Source organism: Heterodontus francisci, chromosome 13, assembly GCF_036365525.1.
Source record: "Heterodontus francisci isolate sHetFra1 chromosome 13, sHetFra1.hap1, whole genome shotgun sequence".
Classification (NCBI taxonomy): Eukaryota; Metazoa; Chordata; class Chondrichthyes; order Heterodontiformes; family Heterodontidae; genus Heterodontus; species Heterodontus francisci.
In genome coordinates this window covers 19,758,045-19,776,249 of record NC_090383.1, presented here as the reverse complement: position 1 = coordinate 19,776,249, position 18,205 = coordinate 19,758,045, and the positions used below count along the sequence as shown (strand labels likewise).

General features: G+C 46.5%; 1 protein-coding gene across 3 annotated transcripts in view; it reads left to right on the top strand.

Annotated features, from left to right (window-relative positions):
- Positions 1-16,451, top strand: part of mthfd1l (methylenetetrahydrofolate dehydrogenase (NADP+ dependent) 1 like) — a 188,433-nt gene extending 171,982 nt beyond the window's left edge. For all 3 annotated transcript variants that reach the window (XM_068044467.1, XM_068044468.1, XM_068044469.1), the window contains one exon: positions 15,040-16,451. The gene's annotated coding sequence lies outside the window, so the exon portion shown is untranslated. The remainder of the gene's footprint in view (positions 1-15,039) is intronic.
- Positions 16,452-18,205: the final 1,754 nt, after the last annotated feature.

Genomic DNA, 18,205 nt, shown 5'->3' with positions numbered 1-18,205 from the left:
ATACTGCGGATGCTGGAAATCTGAAATAAAAACAAGAAATGCTGGAAATACTCAGCAGGTCTGGCAGCATCTGTGGAAAGAGAAGAAGAGTTAACGTTTCGGGTCAGTGACCCTTCTTCGGAACTTCTTGTTTTTACTTCAGAATTCAGAATACTGGTGAGAGATCCTTGGGGGAAGTGCAGCCACAGCCAATTCACTGTACCATGGCTGGCTCAGCTGGGAGGCAGGAGGAAGATTGGGAAAGCAATAGTGATGAGGAATGTTAGAGTTAGGGGACTAGACAGGCATTTCTGCAGCCACACACGTGAATCTAGGATGGTATTTTGCCTTCCTGGTACCACGGGCAAGGATGTCACTGAGCGACAGCAGAGCACTCTGAGGGGAAAGGATGAATTGCCAGAGGTTGGGATCCATATCAGTACCAACGACATAGGTAGAATGAGGGATGAGATCCTGCAGGCAGATTTTAGGGAGCTAGGAAGGTTAGCAAGCAGGACCTCCAAAGGTAGTAATCTCCAGATTACTCCCAGAGCCATGCGCCAGTGAGTATGGAAATAGAATAGAGCAGATGAATGTATGACTGTAGAAATGGTGCCGGCTTGGTGCGGGGTGGGGTTAGATTCCAGAAACATTGGGATCGGTTCTGGGGCACATAGGACGTGTACAGAGCCGGGATCAATATCCTCGCGGGGCGGTTTGCACGTGCAATTGGAGAAAGTTTACACCAACTTGGTAGCGGTCTAGGAACGTTAGAGAGGAAAAAATGGTGCACAAAGAATTGGGAGAGAGTACAAGAGTAAGAATTAGAATTAGGTGGGGTCAGAGTAAGAGGGAATGCATTTAGGTCTAAATAAATTAGGTTTACAATCATGTATGTGAAGGCTCAGATAGCCATGTGGGAAGAAGATGTGGCAATAACGAAGACCTGGCTCAAAAAAGGGCAGGGCTGGGTAGTAAATATTCCTGGATACAAGATGTTCAGGAAAGATGGGAGGTGGGGTAGCAGTATTGATTAACGAGAGTATTACAGTGCTGGATAGAGAGAATGTCTAAGTGGAGTCAAGGATGGAATCTATTTGGCTAAAGCTAAGAAACAATACACCCACCGTTAAGCTACTGGGTGTATTCTGTAAGCCACCAACTAATGGGAAGGGTGTCGAGGAACAAATTTGCAAGGGAATTCGAGAGGTGCAAAACCTGTATGGTAGATATAATGGGAGACTTTTACTATCCCACTCGATACTAGGATAATTAGAGTGTAAAGGGCAGAGAGGGGCAAGAGTTTCTGAAGTGTGCTTGGGAGAATTTTCTACATCAGTATATTTCTGGCCCAACTAGGAAGGAGGCATTGCTGGATCTGGTTCTAGGGAATGAGGTAGGTCAATTGGATCAAGTGTCAGTAGGGGAACAATTAGATCATAGTACCATGAGGTTTAGGTTAGCTATGGAAAACGACAAGGAGCAATCTAGAATAAAAATAATTATTTGGGGGAGGGCCAGTTTCAGTGGGCTGAGAATGGATCTGGCCCAGGTAAATTGGAATCTGAGGTTGGCAGGCAAAACTGTAATTGAACAATTGGCTGCCTTTAAAGAGGAAATAGTTTGGGTACAGTCAAGGTACATTCCCATAATGGGGAAAGGTTGGACAAAAAAAGCCAGAGATCCCTGGATGATGTAAGTGATAGAGAGTAAGGTGAAGCAGAAAAAGGGTGTACATGACATGTCAGGTTGATCATGCAAGTGAGAACCAGGTTGAATATAGAAAGTTCAGAGGGGAAGTGAAAAAAGAAATGAGAAGTAAAGAGAGAGTATGAGAAGAGACTGGCAGCTAACATAAAAAGGAATCCAAAAGTCTACTATAGGCATATAAATAGTAAAAAGGTGGTAAAAGGAGTCGGCCCAATTGGGGACCAAAAAGGAGATTTATGCATGGAATAGAAGGCATGGCTGAGGAACTAAATGAGTACTTTGTATCTGTCTTTACCAAGGAAGAAGATGCTGCCAAAGTCATAGTGAAAGAAGAGGTAATTGAGATACTGGATGGACTAAAAAATTATAGATATTAGAAAGGCTGGCTGTAATTAAAAGTTGCTCAGTCACCAGGATCAGATCAAATGCAGCCCAGGATACTGAGGGAAGAAATTGCACAGGCACTGGTCATAATCTTCAAATCTCCCTTGGATACAGAGGTAGTGCCAGAGAATTACAAATGTTACACACTTGTTCAAAAAAAGGTGTAAGGATAAGCCCAACAACTACAGGCCAGTCAGTTTAATCTGAGTACTGGGAAAGCTTTTAGAAATGATAAGCAGGACAAAATTAACAGTCACTTGGACAACGGTGGATTAATTAAGGAAAGCCAGCACAGATTTTTTAAAGAGCAAATAGTGTTTAGCTAACTTGATTGAGCTTTTTGATGACGTAGCAAAGAGTTGATGCAATTGCAATTGATGTGGTGTACATAGACTTCCAAAAGGGTTTGATAAAGTGCCACATAAGGCTTATCAACAAAGTTAAATCCCATGAAATAAAAGGGACAGCATGGATACAAAGTTGGCTGAAACAGGAAACAGAGTACATACCAATATACGAATTAGGAGCAGGAGTAGGTCACTCGGCCCTTCGAGCCTGCTCTGCCATTCAATAAGTTCATGGCTGTACTGATTACTCCACATTCCCACCTACCCCTGATAACCTTTCACCCCCTTGCTTATCAAGAATCTATCTGCCTCTGCCTTAAAAATATTCAAAGACTCTGCTTCCAGTGCCTTTTGAGGAAGAGAATTCCAAAGACTCATGAACCTCAGAAAAAAAATTTCTCCTCATCACTGTCTTAAATGGGCGACCCCTTATTTTTAAACAGTGACCCCTAGTTCTAGATCCTGCCACAGAAGAAACATCCTTTCCACATCCACCCTGTCAAGACCCCTCAGGATCTTATATGTTTCAATCAGGTCGCCTCTTACTCTTCTAAATTCCAACGGATACAAGCCTAGCCTGTCCAATCTTTCCCCGTAAGACAATCTGCCCATTCCAGGTATTAGTCTAGTAAACCTTCTCTGTACTGCCTCCAACACATTTACATCCTTCCTTAAATAAGGAGACCAGTACTGTACACAGTACTCCAGATGTGGTCTCACCAATGCCCTGTATAGCTGAAGCATAATCTCCCCACTTTTGTATTCAAATCCCCTTGCAATAAACGATAACATTCTATTAGCTTTCCTAATTACGTGCTGTACCTGCGTACTAACCTTCTGCGATTCATACACTAGGACACCCAGATCCCTCTGTATCTCAGAGCTCTGCAATCTCTCACCATTTAGATAATATGCTTTTTCTTTCATCCTGCCAAAGTGGACAATTTCACACTTTCCCACATTGTACACCATTTGCCAGGTCTTTGCCCACTCACTTAACCTATCTATATCCCTTTGGAGCTTCCTTATGTCCTCTTCACAAGTTACTTCCCTACCTATCTTTGTGTCATCAGCAAATTTAGCAACCAGACCTTTGGTCCCTTCATCTAAGTCATTTATGTAAATTGTAAAAAGTTGAGGCCCCAGCACAGATCCCTGTGGCACACCACTCGTTACATCTTGCCAACCATAAAATTACCTATTTATGCCTACTCTCTGCTGTTAGCTAGCCAATCTTCTATCCATGCCAATATGTTATCTCCCCCGCCCGCCCCCCCCCCCCCACCACCCCCTCTACACCATGAGCTTTTATTTTCTGCAATGACCTTTGTGGCAACTTATCACATGCTTTCTGGAAATCTAAGTACAATACATCCACTGGTTCCCCTTTATCCACAGCACCTGTAACTCCCTCAAAGAACTGCAATAAATTGGTTAAACATGATTTCCCTTTCACAAAACCAGAGGTTGAGAACCAGAAAAAAACGATTTAAGGTGAATGGCAAAAGAACCAAAGGCGAAATGAAGAAAACCGTTTTTACACAGTACGTGATTAGTATCTGGGATGCACTGCCAAAGCGTGTGATGGAGGCAAATTCAATCATGGCTTTCAAAAGGGAATTGGATAATTATCTGAAGAGAAAAAAGTTGCAGCACTACAGGGGAAGGGCAGGCGATTGAGAATAACTGAGTTGCTCTTGCTGAGAGCCAGGACAGACTCGGTGGACTCAATGGCCTCCTTTTGTGCTGTAACCATTCTATGAGGGAAGCAGAGAAATTGAGATGGCCAATGTCACGCCGGCATTTCTCAATTAAAAGATCAACAGAGTGTAAGGGACCAGAAGGAGGGGGCCGCGTGGAGGGAGAATACTGGAGATGGGTAAAAGGGTCCGCTGTGCGAGGAGATGACGCCTGGCCAAAGAAATGGTAACCGAAGGTGACGGAAGGAGAGCTCAGCGTTGCGCTGAGCTCAAAATTCATTGACGTGGGGATTTAAGGGGATGAAGCTGAGGCCTTTGCTAAGGACAGATCGTTCAGGATCACAGACGGGAAAGTTGGAAGGAATTGTGAATACACAGCAAGGGGTAAGATTAGAAGAAGATGGGATAACTCAGCAAGGCTGAAGAATGGTCGGTGTGGGACATGAGGGAAAATGCCACACTTGGTTATCTCCAATTTTACATAGACCAACATGAACTGCACTGTTTTCAATGCCAGAAAGCATCAGGATTTATTGCAAATATTTCTGTTCCTGGCTGTTGGTAACTCCTTGTCCATTATTGATTGGTAGATTCAGTAGTTCTGATTTGTATTGTGAATGTCAAGTTTCACCCAACCAACTGCAAGTGCAGTACAGAAATTTGAATATGGAAAAGTGACACTTGAGTTTTGACCAATACACAGTCATGTTCGATGCGTGCTGCAGACAGAGGAAACTGTAGCAAACATGTGCATCCCAGTAAATGACCCTGTTGACACCTATTTTTATATATGCCATCATAGTTTGTCGCTTGCCTTGTGAATTTCTTTTTTTCTCCCAAAAATATACTTTATTCGTAAAATTCTGTAAAAAAAAAAAAGCATTACAAAAACAGTTCAAAACAGAACCAAGTTGACGTTCCAAAAAGTGCAAAAGAAATCAGTTTTCTTCGATACAGGAGTGAGTTGCCTCACAACCTTTCCATTCTATTTTACATGCCATGTACATTTTACAGCAAACCCATATTTGGTGTATACAGCCCGAGGGGTTTCCCATGGGTCCAGCCCCTCAGTTCACTTTGGTGGGAGGACCTTACAAATGATCTTTCCCCATTAAGCCTTTGCCGTGGCTGCCCCAAGCTTTAGTGTGTCCCTCAGCACGTAGTCCTGGACCTTGGAATGTGCCAGTCTGCAACACTCAGTCGTGGACAACTCTTTTCACTGTTTCGGGCAGACCAAAGAGCATCTTTCACCGAATTGATGGTCCTCCAGCAGCAGTTGATGTTTATCTCAGTGTATGTCCCTGGGAACAGCCCGTAGAGCACAGACTCCTGTGTTACAGAGCTGCTTGGGATGAACCTCGACAAAAACCACTGCATCTCTTTCCATACCTGCCTTGCAAAGACACATTCCAGAAGGAGATGGACAACTGTCTCTTCCCCACCACAGCCACCTCGAGGGCAGCATGTGGAGGGGGCGAGACTCCGGGCGTGCAGGAAGGATCTGACGGGAAGGGCCCTTCTCACCACCAGCCAAGCTATGTCTTGGTGCTTGTTTGAAAGTTTTGGTGATGAGGCATTCCGCCAAATGACTTTGGCAGTCTGCCCAGGGTACCATCCGACCGGATCCACCATCTCCTTTTCCCGTAGGGCCTTAAGGACATTCCATGCAGACCACTATCTGATGGATTGGTGATCAAAGGTGTTTTCCCGCAGAAACTTTCCCATGAAGGATAGGTGGTACGGCACGGTCCAACTGGATGGAGCATTCCGTGGCAAAGTGACCAGGCCCATCCTTCGTAACGCCAGGGACAGATAAAACCTCAGCACATAGTGACACTTGGTGTTTGCCTACTGGGGCTCTACACACAGCTTGATGTAGCTGCACACGAAAGTAGCCATCAGGATGAGGGCCACGTTGGGTACATTTTTCCCGCCCTTATCCAGAGGTTTGAACATCGTGTCCCTCCGGACCCGGTCCATTTTAGATCTCCAGATTAAGCGGAAGATGGTTCAGATGACCGCCGCGGCGCAGGAGTGGGGTATGGACCAGATCTGTGCCACATGAAACAACAAACTGAGCGCCTCGCACCTGATGACCAGGTTCTTGCCCACAATGGAGAGAGGTCACTGCTCCCACATGCTCAGTTTGTGGTGTACCCTGGCTACTTGCTCCTTCCAGGTTTTGGTGCACGTCCCTGCCCTTCCGAACCATATCCCCAGCACCTTCAGGTAGTCTGACCTGACGGTGAAGGGGTCAAAGGGTGAGTCAGCCCAGTTCCCAAAGAAAATGGCCTCACTCTTGCCGTGGTTAACTTTGGCTCCCGAGGCCAGTTCGAACTGGTCGCAGATGCTCATCAGTCTGCAAACCAACGGCGGGTCCGAGCAGAAGACGGCGACGTCATCCATGAACAGGGAGGCTTTTACCTGAGTATCTTCACTGCCAGGGATTGTCAACCCTCTTATACCCGCATCCTTCCTAATGGACCCAACAAACAGTTCGATACAGCAAACAAACAAGACTGGGGAGAGAGGCCAGCTCTGTCTGACTCCAGATTGGATCGGGAAACTTTCCGATTCCCACCCATTGATTGAGTCTGCGCTACTGATGTTTGTGTAGAGCAGTTGGATCCAATTGCAGATTCCTTCCCCAAACCCCATTTTGGAGAGCACGTCCATCATGTAGGTGTGTGATATCCTGTCAAAAGCGTTCCCCTGGTCCAAGCTGATGAGGCAGGTGTCCACCTTCCTGTCCCGTACATAGGCGATCGAATACCTGAGTAGCGCAAGACTGTTGAGATCTTCCTGCTGGGTACAGTGCAGGTCTAGGCCGAGCCAGTCCCATAGAGCCGAATACAACTCAACCGGTAGGCCGTCGTTTCGGAGGTTTTACTCGTCTCGAAGGACCTGACGGCGTTAGTGGTTTGTCCAGTCTCTCCTTCATGCTGTCATTTAAGACCTCCGTGATAGATGACAGGAAGGACTGGGAAGCCATGCTGTCTGTGGGCTTCACGTCGTACAGCCCAGCATAAAAGGATTTGCTGATCCTTAGTAAGTCGGACTGCAAAGATGTTACCGAGCCATCCTCTTCCTTCAGGCTGCTGATAACAGAGCTCTCTCTGTGTACCTTTTGGAAGAAGTAACACGAGCACGTCTCGTCCAGCTCAACGGAGCAGACTCTGGACCGGAAGATGATCTTGGAGGCCTCCGTGGCAAAGAGCGAGGCCTGCTGGCTCTTCACCTCATGGAGGTCCTCCTTGACCTCGACCCCCATCGACTGCAGCCAGAGCAGATTTTGCATTCCTTTCTGGAGTCGGGACATTTCCCTCTGTCTCTCTCTCGCCCTCTTAACACCTTTGAAGATAAGGAATCTCTTGATGTTCTCCTTGATCACCTCCCACCAGTGAACTGGAGACTCAGAGGGGTTTCACGGTTCTCCAACCTTTGTAATCCCTTTTGAGTTCTGCAACGTTCTCTGGGGTTAGCAGTGTAGTATTGAGCTTCCATGTCCCCCTGCCAACCCGCTGGTCGTCCTGTAAGTGACAGTCGGCCAGTAAGAGGCAATGGTCAGAGAAGAACACCAGCTTGACATTGGTGGATCGGACCGTGAAAGCACGGGACACAAACAGGAAGTCGATCCTGGAATGGGCAGACACGTCTGGTCTTGACCAGGTGTATCTACACTGCGCTCCGTCTGCAGGGTTGCTGAAGATGTCGTGCAGTTTGGCATCTTTTACTGTTTTCATTAGGAATCTGGACGTAGCGTCCAGTTTGCTGTTGTCACTGCCGGATCGTCCAGCTGCATCGATGATGCAGTTGAAGTCACTGCCTAGAATGACCGGCCTGGACGTCGCCAGCAGCAGTGGGTGCTGCTGGAAGACAGTCAGCCACTCGCTGCATTGAACCAGGGTGTACACGTTGATCAACCGGAGCGGAGCGTTGTTGTACATTACATCTGCTACGAGGAGGCGACAGCCCACCACCTCCTTAACTTCGGAGATGGTGAAGTTACCTCCCCGCAGCAGAATGCCCAGGCAGGAGGAACGGGAATCATTACCCCCTGACCAGATCGATGGCCCGTGGGACCACCATCGCAACCATTGCCTGTAGGTGCTGAGGTGTGGTATTCCACACTCCTGCAGAAACAGCAGGTCAGCTTTGACTTTGGCGAGGTAGTCTAAGGTTGAAACACATCGCGTAGTGGATTTAATGCTATGCACGTTAATTGAAACAATCTTTAAGTTAGTTGTTGCTTCCCACACCATTTGTCCTTGCTAGTCCCAGTCCTATGGTATGTTCCTGCATACCCATAGTGTACGCGAGCTGTTTCACGTTCGTTGGGCTCCGAAACCGTTCCTGATACCTCATGCAGGGTTTGTTCTGCTGGGGTGGCATCGGTGGGGGGGATCTTGTAGGCAGCAAGGTTTGGGCTGTCCTCTGCTGTTGGTATCTTTCCCCTCTGTTCCTCCTCGAAAACATCACTGCTCCCGGCTTCCCGGAGCTGGAGTGCGTCCTACGCTTCTTTGTTCTCGGTGTCCCGGAGCTGGAATGTGCTGGGCATGTCGCTAGGTTCGGCGCTTTGGGTTTGGGGCACCCTGGGCCCATCACAGCTTCCAGTGCCCTGGAGCTGGGGGGCTTTATCTTCCAGCTGCTTTGAGTTCTGCCACTTCTTTTGCAGGTGCAGCCGTTCCAGCGCTTCCTCGTCCAGTGAGGAGGAGCTGCTGTACTCTGTCTCAGACGGTAGCCTTCTCTTGCCACTTGGGTGGTGGCCTGTTCCATTTTTGGAGGTTATTTCTTTGTGATTTTCCTTTGTACACTTGCCACTGACCTGTTTGGCCATCTGCTGCCTCCTCCTCCATGGATTCTGTCTATAGAGGAGGGGTTTCCGGGCACCGGGTAGGTGCTGCCTCCACTTTCTCCTCCTCCTCGGGTAGACTTTCCTCGCTGCGGAGAAGGTTGCTTGTCTCCTTCCCAGCACCAGATGCATTCGCCGTTCCTTCTCCTGGCCTTTCCTTGGACCTTGCTGCCTGAGCATAACCGAAGCAGCGTTTGGGGCAGGTTTTGTAGAGGTGGCCTGCCGCACCGCACAGGTTGCAACACTTAGTCTGTTTATGGTCCTTGGTTTGATGGCCTTCCTCCTTGCAGTTCTTGCAGACGACTGTGCTGTAGTTAGTTGCCACGTGACCAGATTTGCCACGGGTGCGACAAACTCTGGGCTGCCCAGCATAGACCAAGAAGCCTCGACTTCCCCCAATAGCGAAGCTGGAGGGAGGATGGATGATGGCTCCATTGGCATCGACCTTCAAGGTCACCTTGACCTGCCGCTTGCTGGTCCAAATCCCAAATGGGTCCTTGACATCAATGCTGCTGCCGGCCACGTCGACGTCCCCGGCGAGGAAGGTGAGTACATCCACCACAGGAACATGGGGGTTGTAGAGGTGAATTGTCACAACCCGGTCACATTGTGACAGCAGCGTGAAGAGTGACTCCACTGTGAGGATCAACAGCGGTGCCTGGTTTCCCCTCTCCTTGAACACCTTCTGGAACTTGATGCATCCCGCCACATTCTTGAAAGTCACATCGAAATATCCACTGCTGGGGAAGTCCTGCAGGCAGAAGATGTCCGCAGCTTGGAATCCACAGCAATCGATAAGGATTTTCTAATTGAAGAAGGTTCGGTCCACAGGTGCACTTCCTTCCTTATCCCTTCACCACCACCCGAACAGTGTTACACACTCCCTGGCCTGAAGCTCTAGAATTTTTTCCAGCCATTTTTACTCAAAAACCTACCTGGAACAGGATCAAAGGCCACTGATCATGGTTTCTTTCCCTGCCAGGTAGTGTTTACAGTTGTTGAGGAGTGAACCAGTCTTGTGCCTTGTGAATTTCTGCCTCACTCTGTTCTGGTGAAAGAGAAAAGATTGATGTAGTTTCCAGACCAGTTTTTGCTGTTCCTGTTACTGCTGCCCATTACTGTCACTCTAGTTCAGCCGAGGTTTGGTAAAAAGATGAAAAGTGTATGACAGATTCCAAAATCTGAGGATGCAGAGTGAGGCATTAATATGTAACAGGAAAATGAAAAGAGGAATGAGCTTACATTTATATATCCCCTTTCACAACATCAGGGACATCTGAAAGTACTTTTGAAGTGCAGCCAGTGTTGTAATGTCGGAAGCGCGGCAGCCAATTTGCACACAGCCAGGTCCCTCAAACAGCAATGAGATAATAACCAGATAATTTGTCTTAGTGGTGTTGGTCGAGGGATAAATATTGGCCAGGTCGCCTGCACTTCTTTGAAGTAGTGCCATAGGATCTTTTACATGCACTCAAGAGGTCAAACAGGGCCTCAGTTTAATGTGTTTTCCATAGGCAGCACCTCTGACAGTGCAGCACTCCTTCAGTACTGTGCTGGGAGTGTCAACCTGAATTACGAGTTGAAGTCTTGGGGTGGGAGTTGATCCCACAACTGTCTGACTCGAGAGTTGACAGCACTACCAACTAAGTCATGGCTAGCACAAAAAGAAAGTAAACAGGAATTGTTTTTGACGATATAATTCTGTCCTGTTCTTTCCCTCAACAAATTTTCAGATAGAAAACACATCCGCAGCTTATTAAATTTCACGGGATTAATAAAGCTGCAGAAAATGTAATTACATGCTTTCCTTAGTATTGCAACTTACTGCATCCATCACAAGGGCACTCACAGTGGGCGATGTTTCCTTCTGTCAAGTAATTCTAATGGAAATGTTGATGAGTTAGAGGGCTGTAATGCTATTAGAAAGGCTCATCTTGAACTTGTGGTGCAGCACAGAATGCATGGTCGAATTGAGACGACTTCAATCCTAGTCGGACCTGACGGTAGTTTTAATGAAATATCTCCGCCTCAGCTTGGTGGTAGTACTCTCACATGTTGTGGTTGTGGTTGTGGTTTGAAGCTCCACTCTAAAAACTTGAGCACAAAATCCAGGCTGACACTTCAGTGCAGTCATTCTGGTTCAGCCGAGGTTTAGTATGATGTTGAAAAGGTTATGACAATTGCCATGGCCTAACTATTCAGAGTGAGGCAATAATGTGCAAAGAGAAAGTGAAATGAAAGATGCATGCTGCACAGTTGGAGGTGCCATCTTCTGAATGAGCCATTAAACTGAGGCCATGGCAGTATTCAAAGAGCAGTGAGTTCCCCTCGGTGTCCTAGAAAATATTTATCCCTTACTCAACACTTAAAACCAAATATCTGATCATTTATCTCATTGCTGTTTGTGGGATCTTGCTGTGGGTAAATTGCCTGCCACACTACCTGCACTACACCAGTGATTACACTCAAAAGTACTTCATTGGTGAAGTGCTTTGTGACATCCTGAGATCATTAAAGGCGCTATAGAAATGCAAGACGGTTTTTCTTACCACCACAGCCGTGACTAAATGACGAGCGCACATATTGTTAATTGGAGAACGTGAGGGTACCAGCCACTATCTGTTCACAGTGGAGGAGCAGGTGGTGAGTGTGAACTGAGAGATGAGTACATGGCACCCAAAAGGCCAGCCCCACCCAATGGGTGTCTCACAGTAGACTCAGCTGCTTGGCTATGGCGTTGGTTTGCACTTGTCCACATTCAGCTAATTGAAAGCGTCGCACTGACATTTCCATAGCCCGCTGGCCAGCTGCAGGAGGTGCAGAAGGCCTTCTTCGGGTGTCTGAAGATAATTCAAGAATCAACTGCATTGCTGGCACTGGAATCACATATAGGCAAGACCGGGTAAGGACGGCACTGACGGCCATCTTGTCGCCTGCCTAAGCCCTAAGCTCAAATCGCCTTCTTGAACCTCTCCGTGTCTCTACCTCTCTCTGCTCCTTTAAGACATTCCTTAAAACCTATCTTTTTGGTCACTTGTCCTAATATGTTGCTCAGTGCCAACATTTTGTCTGATAAGGCTCTTGTGATGCACCTTGCCATATTTTACGATTTATACAAATTTTTTTTAATTCATTCATGGGATGTGGGCGTCACTGGCTATGCCAGCATTTATTGCCCATCCCTAATTGCCCTTAAGGTGGTGGTGAGCTGCCTTCTTGAACCGCTGCAGTCCATGGGAGGTAGGTACACCCACAGTGCTGTTAGGAAGGGAGTTCCAGGATTTTGACCAAGCGACAGTGAAGGAACAGCGATATAGTTCCAAGTCAGGATGGTGTGTGACTTGGGCGGGAACTTGCAGGTGGTGGTGTTCCCATGCATCTGCTGCTCTTGTCCTTCAAGCTGGTAGAGGTCGTGGGTTTGGAAGGTGCTGTCTAAGGAGCCTTGGTGCGTTGCTGCAGTGCATCTTGTAGATGGTACACACTGCTGCCATTGTGCGTCGGTGGGGGAGGGAGTGAATGTCTGTAGATGGGGTGCCAATCAAACGGGCTGCTTTGTCCTGGATGGTGTCGAGCTTCTTGAGTGTTTTTGGAGCTGCACCCATCCAGGCAAGTGGAGAGTATTCCATCACACTCCTGACTTGTGCCTTGTAGATGGTGGATAGGCTTTGGGGAGTCAGGAGGTGAGTTACTCGCCTCAGGATTCCTAGCCTCTGACCTGCTCTTGTAGCCACGGTATTTATATGGCTAGTCCAGTTCAGTTTCTGGTCAATGGTAGCCCCTGGGATGTTGATAGTGGGGGATTCAGCGATGGTAATGCCATTGAATGTAAATGTGAGATGGTTAGATTCTCTCTTGTTGGAGATGGTCATTGCCCGGCACATGTGTGGCGCAAAAGTTACTTGCCACTTATCAGCCCAAGCCTGGACGTTGTCCAGGTCTTGCTGCATTTCTACACAGGCTGCTTCAGTATTTGAGGAGTCGCAAATGGTGCTGAATATTATGCAATCATCAGCAAACATCCCCACTTCTGACCTTATGATTGAAGGAAGGTCATTGATGAAGCAGCTGAAGATGGTTGGGCCTAGGACACTACCCTGAGGAACTCCTGCAGTGATGTCCTGGAGCTCAGATGATTGACTTCCAACAATCACAGCCATCTTCCTTTGCGCCAGGTATGACTCCAACCAGCAGAGAGTTTTCCCCCTGATTCCCATTGACTCCAGTTTTGCTAGGGCTCCTAAATGCCATACTCGGTCAAATGCTGCCTTGATGTCAAGGGCAGTCACTCTCACCTCACCTCTTGAGTTCAGCTCTTTTGTCCATGTTTGAACCAAGGCTGTAATGAGGTCAGGAGCTGAGTGGCCCTGGCGGAACCCAAACTGAGCATCATTGAGCAGGTTATTGCTAAGCAAGTGCTGCTTGATGGTACTGTTGATGGCACCTTCCATCACTTTACTGATGATTGAGAGTAGGCTGATGGGGCGGTAATTGGCCGGATTGGACGTCCTGCTTTTTGTGTACAGGACATACCTGGGCAATTTTCCACATTGCCGGGTAGATGCCAGTGTTGTAGCTGTACTGGAACCGCTTGGCAAGGGGCACGGCAAGTTCTGGAGCGCAGGTCTTCAGTCCAATTGCCGGAATATTGTCAGGACCCATAGCCTTTGCAATATCCAGTGCCTTCAGTCGTTTCTTGATATCATGCGGAGTGAATCGAATTGGCTGAAGTCTGACATCTGTAATGCTGGGATTGAGATGGATCATCAACTTGGCACTTCTGGCTGAAGATTGTTGCAAATGCTTCAGCCTTATCTTTCACACTGATGTGCTGGGCTCCCCCATCATTGAGGATGGGGATATTTGTGGAGCCACCTCCTCCTGTTAGTTGTTAATTGTCCACCACCATTCACGACTGGATGTGGCAGGACTGCAGAGCTTAGATCTGATCCATTGGTTATGGGATCACTTAGCTCTGTCTATTGCATGCTGCTTATGCAGTTTGGCATGCGAGTAGTCCTGGGTTGCAGCTTCACCAGGTTGACATCTCATTTTGAGGTATGCCTAGTGCTGTTCCTGGCATGCTCTCCTGCACTCTTCATTGAACCAGGGTTGGTCTCCTAGCTTGATGGTAATGGTAGAGTGGGGGATATGCCGGGCCTTGAGGTTACAGTTTGTGGTTGAGTACAATTCTGCTGCTGCTGATGGCCCACAGCGCCTCATGGATGCCCAGTTTTGCAGAGCTAGGTCTGTTCGAAATCTATCCCATTTAGCACGGTGATGGTGCCACACAACATGATGGACGGTATCCTCAATGTGAAGGCGGAACTTCGTCTCCACAAGGACTGTGAGGTGGTCACTCCTACCAATACAGTCATGGACAGAAGCATCTGCGGCAGGCGATTGGTGAGGACAAGGTCAAGTATGTTTTTCCCTCGTGTTGGTTCCCCCACCGCCTGCCGCAGACCCAGTCTAGCAGCCATGTCCTTTAGTGCTCGGTCAGCACTGGTGCTATTGAGCCAGTCTTGGTGATGGACATTGAAGTTCCCCACCCAGAGTACATTTTGTGCCCTTGCCACCCTCAGTGCTTCCTCCAAGTGGTGTTCAACATGGAGGAGTACTGAGTCATCAGCTGAGGGAGGGCAGTAGGTGGTAATCAGTAGGAGGTTACCTTGCCCATGTTTGACCTGATGCCATGAGACTTCATGGGTTCTGGATTCGATGTTGAGAACTCCCAGGGCAACTCCCTCCCTACTGTAGACAGCTGTCCCGCCACCTCTGCTGGGTCTGTCCTGCTGGTGGGACAGGACATACCCAGGGATAGTGATCACAACTTGTTTTTGTTCTTCCCCCACCCCCAATCCCATCTAGCAGGCCCTCCTAGTAGGGGGTTTGAGTCAGGCTAACGACCATTCTACATAAAACAGGGTCTTTGTTACGGAAACAACCCAGAGCGCAGTGGAAGAAGTGAGATGCCAAGTGTACTGTTCGGCACAGAAGAGTATAGAGTTGGTTTTTTAAAAAAACATGAAATTGTATCTGATAAATTTGTTTTCTTTGTGCATTTCAGATTGCCCAGAAATATCCAGTCTTATTTCCTGACTTGAACAAACTTAATCTCCATTTGCCTATTAAAGAAACTGTGGGAAGACAATGGACTCGAGATAGCCTCGACCTCTCCTGAGATGTTCCAAGGAGAATAGCCAGCTCATGTGACTTTTGGTTGCCTCAACTGATCTATTTTTATGTTTATTTGATAGATTAAATCCAAGTTTTGAAACATACCCATTGGATACTCTTAAATTTTATACCATTTTTTTCAGTAGTTGTCGGAAGTATTTAATTTTTTTTCAAAATGGGGTTACACATGGTGGTACTCAGTGACTTGTTTAAAATGTTTCATTGTAGCCTCAACAGCTTAGTGCCTTTCTATATTTCAGTATTCTTTCTTGAGATGTATGAAACTGAAATGTGTCACAGCACCTTATCACATCTGCCCAAACGTACCAACCCATGCTCTGGGCACAGAGTTGCCTTGAAATACAGCAGCTGTCATGGCAGCCATCTTGCGCACAGGAGGATCCCACAGGTGTCCATGAGGCATTGAACCAATGAATCTAATGTTGGCAGCAACGGTTACCCTGACCCTTCCAAAATATTGCATTTCTTAACGTGAGACAAACTCGCTAATGATACATGGTACCAAATGGAGCTGAAAAATTTGTTGCAAAGACCGCAATGTAATTCCTTGGCAACATTTAAGATGCCAAAGATGCTTATACATATTTCCTACTTCAAATACAATTAAAATATATCTATACAAAACCATGCTTGCCTTTTATTGGTTTGAAAAAGGCTTTCTTTTAATTTTCAGTCCTGCATCTTGAGAGTCCATTATTACCAGTAGATAATTATCCCTTGGGTTCATTAAGGAAGATTTCAAGTCCCACTTTTACCTATTGCAGGTGATTATAAAGGAATAACTGAAGGAAGAATTAAGCAAATGTTGGTTTAAACCCCCCTTTGATGCCCTTTCCTTAAGCAGAGCATTTAAACTTGTTCAGATACTTTTTTTGTGCATTTCTTAATCCCTCAGTGACTGCCTTCTGGAGCAGTGACTGCAGATTTCACATCTCCGTCAGGTGGCAGTGCCCTCTGTGTAGAACACTGCCACTGGCACCTTCGGGTGCTGGAGTGCAATGCAAATGAGGAGGCAATCTGGGAAGGGTGTTAATGAATTTTCTGATAGATTAGGTGCCTCCTTTTCTTTATTTGAGGCGGTGAGGTAGGTTTAATTGTGTGTATCTTTGATATGAGCTTAATGGTTATATTGTGAATGTCTACATTTTGTTCTCTTGTAGTCCAGTGGTCACTCACATTAATGTGTATTTTTTGCTATTTTGTTTTTGCTGAGCATCGAATTACTTTTCATTCGATGTCTACAAGCTAATAAAAATCCTGCAATAATTGTTTTGAACTTCACATTATCTCAGTGTGTGTGTGTGTGTTACAGTACAAAAACGGGCCATTCAGCCCAATAGGGCCAGACCAATGTTTATGCTCCAGATATGCCTCCTCCCACCTGACTTCATCGCACCCTATCAGCATATCCTGTTTTTTTTCTCCCTCGTATTTATCTAGCTTCGTCTTAAATGTCGCTCTGTTATTCACCTCAGTTACTCTCTATTCTGATTCATAGTTCCATATTCTCACCATGCTCCGGGTAAAGAAGTTTCTCCTGAATAGCTTATTAGATTTATTAGTGTTTATCTTATATTTATGGTCTCTAGTTTTGGATTCTCCACAAGTGGAAACCATCTTCCCTATATCTACCAACTTCATAAAGACTTGTCATCACTCAGCCTTCTCTTATTTAGAGAAAAGAATCCCAGCCTGTTCAGTCTTTGCTGATTGTTATAACCCTCTCAGTTCTGGTATCATCCTTGTACAATATTTTTTTGCACCACCTTCAGTGTCAGCCGTGGCCCAGTTGGTAGCGCACTCACCTCTGAGTCAGAAGGTCCCTTCAGGACTTGAACACAAAAACCAAGGCTGGCACTTGAGTGCTGTACTGAGGGAGTGCTGCACTGTCAAAGTTGCCGTCTTTTGGATGAGATGCAAAACGGGCCCTGTCTGCCTCCTTGGGTGGACGTAAAAGATCCCATGGCACTACTTTGAAGAAGGGCAGGGAGGTGTCCTGGCCAACATTTATTCCTCAATCAACATCACAAAAACAGTTTATCTGGTCATTGTCACATTGCTGTTTACAGGAGCTTACACTGGCTGCCATGTTTCCTACATTACACTTCAAAAGCATTTCATTGACTGTACAGCGCTTTGGGATATTCTGTGGTTGTGAAAGACACTGTATAAATCCAAGTCTTGTTTTTCAGCACCTCTCTCTATCCTCCTTGTAATGTGGAGACCAAAACTCTACACAGTACTCCCAAGTGTGGTCTAACCAAGCGACTATACAAGTTTAGCATAACTTGCCTGCTTTTCATCCTCTAGATAAGCTCCAGTGTGTTGTTGGCATTTATATGACCTCATTAACCTGTGTTGCTACTTCTAATTTGTGAATATGCACCATAGATCCTTTTGCTCCGCTTCCCCATTTCAACACATTTCCCAAGGAATATGTGGCCTCCTAATACCCCTTAGCAAAACATACCACCTTATACTATCGATATTGAAATGTATTTGCTAGTATGCATATGCATGTGTGTGTACATCCATTTTGTATGTATACAGAATGTACATTGTGTAAGTTATTCATCGATTAACTTGGATAATTCTTACATAAAGCCACTTTTCCTTTATATCATTCAGTAAGCGCTGGTTATCTAAACAAAGCTTCGATGCTTATAACAGTACCACCTGACCAAATTTCACACTCGAGATCTCATGGTATTTACAAGGCGTTTGCATGTTGGAAGAGGTCTTATTTCCACTAAGAACGGGAGGATCTGAAGCAGTTCCTTTTAATCTCGCGTTAGTCCGACCCAAAATTGGCTGTTCGTTGACTTCAAATGAAAAGACTCGTGGTGGGGGGGGGGAGTGAAAAATAGGTGGCTGATCCGATTCCATCAGTTTCTCGCCTGTGCTGGAGTGGGGGCAGGGTTGGTGATTAGGTTAAAATTCTATTGTCTTCTCACCTGGGCTCTGGATAGCTCTGCAGGTCCGTGACATCTCGACAAGCATTCTTGCTGGTAGGCTACACTACTACAGATGGTTAA